We start from the raw sequence: 4,841 nt of genomic DNA, 5'->3' as shown, positions 1-4,841 counted from the left end.
GTACGATCTCTTAATGGTCTTGTTTTAGTTTTCCTTTGTTCAGGTGGATTTCATGATTGCTCCAGATGCTTCTAGACCTATTCTACTGTGCATGCTCTACTGTTCTTCCCACACACAACTCAAACACATCGTCTCTCATTTCTAATTCATTTCCTCTCTTTCTGTCCCTCATCTATATATGTCAAAGATTCTAATAAAATACACGAAATAGAAAGGGAAGGAATACTATCAAAGTCTTTCACAACTTTTTATTCTTTTTTTATGTGTATCAGTTTTTGTCTACGTGAGGTCTGACTACAAAGTAGTCTTCAGTGAGAAGATTATTGTTCCAAGTTCCTACATGAAAAATACAAAAAACCATACTTCCAACTATAAGAGCTCCACACCTATATCAATTTGCTGATGCATTCTAGCAGACTTGTAAGAAGATCAATGCTCCTCACCCTATTTCATAAGATAGAAAGGGAAGGAATACTACCAAAATCTTATTAATTTTTTATTTACTTTTATTTTATATGTATGAGTGTTTGCCTGAGTGTATGTAATCACATCACATGTGTGCAAACCTGCTGTGGCCCGAAGAGGAAATCAGATCTCCTGGAACTGGAGTTACAGACAGCTCTACCCAACAAGTAGGTGCTGAGAACCAATATAAAGTCCTCTTTAAGAGCAGCCATAACTCTTTCTTTAGCCTTTGGTTTGTTTTTTTCAATTAATTCTTTGAGAATGTATTTTGATGTTCACTCCCTCCCCCAACTACTACCAGATCCATCCCTCTTCCCTACCCACCCGACTCAGTATCCTCAATTTTAAAAACTCAGTGAGTTCAACTTGTGCTGCCCATATACTCTTGGGTATGTGACCATGCACTGGCATTGGTTCACCTATCAGGGGCCACAGCCTTAAAGAAAACTGACTCCCCCTGTCCCTGAAACTACAAATGGATAATAGCTCCTCAGCTAGGGACGAGACGTCATGTACTGTGCCCGCTTTAGTCCATACTAGGATTATTCTGGCTTTAGATTGCATGGTTTTTCTGCATGTTATTACTACCTGTTCTGTCCAGAAAATACTGCTTTCTCTAGTCATCTACCACCTCTGGCTCTTACAAACTTTTAGCCCCTTCTGTGATGATTCTTGAGCCTTGGGGTAAAGATGTCCCACTTAGAGCAGAGTATTATGAAGTCTCTTATTCTCTGCACCTTGACCACTCATGGGCTTCTGTGTTAATTACAATCTGCCAAAAGAATCTTCTCCAATGAGAGTTGAGAGACCTGCAAATCTATGAGTATAAATACATCATTAGGAGTCACTTTAATACTATGTTCATTTAACAGTCTATGTGATAGTACGTACTCTCCTAGGGCCTAGGACCTGTCTCCCACATGTTCTTGGCCCCAATAACAGTGCCAGGTTTGGGTTTCATCTTGCAAAGGAGCCGTAAAACCAATTAAAAGTGCTTGGATACTCTCACGACGTCGTTATCATTATTGTACTACTGGGCATATTTGTCCTGGAAGTTGTTATTGCATGTCACATGTTCACAGCTGATTAAGCAGGTGATTATTTTTTGTCTCCAGTTGTGAGCACAGTAGCAGACAGAAGCATGAAAGCTATCAAGTAGGGATGTGGCTTCCAGATCAGTACCAGCTTGATTTCTCCATGTTCTGTGACTCAAGTATGTGACATCTTCAACAATAGGGTCTTACCATCAAGTTCTGGAGGGTGACCGAGAGCAACGGCATTAGGCTACAATGTTTAGGAGAATGCTTATTCACTGCTGGTGGGATTATAAACTGGCGAATCTACTATGGGAATCCGTGCATAGGTTCCTCAAAAAGATGGAAGTAGATCTACCACATAATCCAGCCATACAAGTCTTAGGCATATACCCAAAGTACTGACACAGTATCCTACTGCAGATGTTCTTGCACATCCATGTTCACAGAAGCTCTGTTCACATTACCTAGGACATGCAAATCGCCTACACGTCCATGAACTGATGAATGGATAATGAAAATGTGGTACATTTACAAATGGACTGTTATTCAGCTATAAGGAAAAATGAGCCTGGCCCTGCCTCCAGCCAGCATACCACAGTGAATTTCATCCCTACCATTTCTGTGAGACCCTCCGGGGACAGTTCCCATAAGAGAAGCATCTGTGAGGAAGGTCCAACTCCTGAGAATCAGGCAGCAGCAGAAACAGAGAAGCAGATACAGTGGCCTGAGGCCAGATGTAGTCAATGGCTGAGGTGATGTTGGATGAGACTGATGGAGTAACAGGCATCAGGGAACTACACGAATCCACAAATCCTGCTTCTGTACGGAAAACACCCAGAGCTCGGTCTCCATGATCTGGCTCTGGACCAGCTGAGTCTTGAGCCAGAGTTCAAGGAGGGACTAGCTCTATGAAGTCCCAAGGCTGAGTCCATCCAACAGCTTCCTACCTGTGTTCCTAAGCTCTGCATTGGGAACCTGACTTCTCAAATCTGGGGGAGGATGAAGACCAGGACACTGTGGAAGCTGGTCCCACTCTCACCGCCCAGCTCTCTGGAGGCCCACTGCCTACAACATCACTTCCCCCACCCATCTAAGGATCCTACCCACCACCTCTACCTCCACCTCTGTTTACCCATTTTCCACACTCATCACACGAGGACCGAGACCTCCTCACCAAAAGGAAAACAGTAAAAGTTTTATGGTGGGAACTGAAGCTGACTGGAGGCCCTGGGCACTCTGGGAGCCACTTTGGACCTTGTCCAACTTACCCCCTGGGCCTCCCTAGAGCCTGTGTCAGTGAACACAGGCCATTAGGAGCATTTTTATTACTCCCAGGAAAGGATTCCTCCTCTCGAAGAAAGGTCGTGAAGGCTGCAGTACAATGTCCACAGTGCTAATCCCCAAGCACAATATTCCATAAACACTTGCCTAACGTTCTTCCATTTGTGCATGTCATTAGGCTGCCCTGCTCAACTTGGTAAGTTTGCTGTCAGTAAGGACAGCATTGATACCCTGCTGACATTGATGCTCACGGAGGAAGAGCAGCAGGATCAAGGAAACCCAGCTGGTCTGTCCTGATACACCTCCCCGCCCAGATGATAATTTCCTGATGACCCCTGCCTCCATTGGAAGCCTAGCTGCATGCTTACAACTCTGGGCTTTCAAACTGGACTATGACAGCATGGGACTCGGAAATTGAAGAGCCACCGTTTGACCTGATGGTGGACATGGAGCCGCTGGTGCTCAATGGCGCTTTCTTCGGCACTCTGGCCATCCTGTTGGCTGTGGGTTCCTTCTGTAATGGCTCCCAAAGCAGTGATTTTGAGCTGAGTTACCCAAAGAATGTGTCAGAAGTGAAGAACCCTGTGTGCCAGCAATCACCCAGGTCTGTGGAGCATGAGCTGGCCCCAGTTCTGTGCCAGCCTCACCCACTTCCTAGTTCCCGCCGTGTTGCCATGCTAAGGGTGGCACACCTTCAAGTCTTCAGTAGGTTCCATACCTTCCTGCTCTACCTGGGCCACACTGCACAGGCAGCCCAGGAAGTCGGCATCACGCAGTTCTGACACACTTGGAGAGAGTTTGCATTGCCGTACCACACTTCCAGAATATGTACTGCAGCAGCAACAGAGGTAGGCTACACACCATAGCACAACAAGACCTGAAGATGCAAGAAGTTCGCAGGTGTGGCTGGAGAGGGCCCCAGAAACCTGTCTGTCCCAAAGGCTGTGATCAGGGGTCCAGGCCGGGGTGATGCTGACATGGTGCCAGCCTGAAAAGGCAGCTTACTAGTAGACCTGAGGCCACTACACAGCCGCCAGGACAGAGGCATGGTCCAGAGCAGCCCTCCAGTCACACACACAGAAGCAGGGCTCTTCACTGGAATCCCTGAGGAGTCCTCTGGCTCCAGGTACCCAGTGACACTTCAGATGAGATAATGGACCTGCTGGTGCAGTCATTCACCAAGAGTAGTCCTAGAGCCTTGGCTGCTCCCAAAAGGAAGTGCTCTGGTGGCAATGGCAAGACATTAAAGAGCAGGCTAGGAGGTCACCTTGTGCAGGCACTGAGTTAAGCAGCTAAAGTGCTTATAACCCCAAACAATACATGCTATTGCCACTGCTCTTGGTTAATCAAAGCTCCTAGCCTGGGGTTACCACTTGGAATCCATGCTGGATCCCAGGATGCAGGGCAAGAGACTATAGAGAAAGAAGGGCTGGAAGCAGAAATGTGGTTGCAGAAGCCTGTGCCGAGGAGCCAGTATCCTTAGCAGTAATAGACGTGTGTATGTGTGTATACATGTAAATGTATGCAAATGTGAGCTAATTCAGAACAAAATAAGGTATCCTAGCTTAATAAAAAGAAGAAGAAATTGGCTCTCCTGCCCTCAGGCCTCTCTTGGGTACAACCCAGCTACTCAATCCACTCCCTGAGATATCTTGGGGCTTCTTCCCACCCCATCTGCCTTTGCATCCCTGCGAGGCATGGCCAAGGCCAGGATCTCAGGTCAGTCCAACACCCCAGTTCCTGAGGCCAAAATCATTCTTAGAAGATTCCAGACCTAAGGAGAAAGTCTGAAAACTTCTGACCCACATAGGAATTGGGCCACGGCGGAACTCCTGAAGACAAAATCAATCTGGCCACGACAATATAAAATCAAAAGAGAGAACCAAAAGCTTAGATGAACCAGCTTTTCATGCCCAAAAAGTAAACCACAAAGACAAATAAAGTTGACAAAAAGAAGCAGACCTAAACTTGAAGGCCTGAGTCTCACACAAGAATCAAAAACTACAAAAGAAATTCACATGTCAAAATCACAGCAAAAAATAGTAAAATGAAAAAAAA

The 4,841-nt window shown here is 46.0% G+C and overlaps 1 pseudogene; it reads left to right on the top strand.

The window, feature by feature from the left end:
* Positions 1-2,036: 2,036 nt before the first annotated feature.
* On the top strand, positions 2,037-4,071 carry LOC103751589 (annotated as a pseudogene).
* Positions 4,072-4,841: the final 770 nt, after the last annotated feature.

This window comes from Nannospalax galili, unplaced genomic scaffold, assembly GCF_000622305.1.
Source record: "Nannospalax galili isolate Female #2095 unplaced genomic scaffold, S.galili_v1.0 scaffold3748, whole genome shotgun sequence".
NCBI lineage: Eukaryota > Metazoa > Chordata > Mammalia > Rodentia > Spalacidae > Nannospalax > Nannospalax galili.
This window is presented reverse-complemented; position numbering and strand designations above follow the sequence as displayed.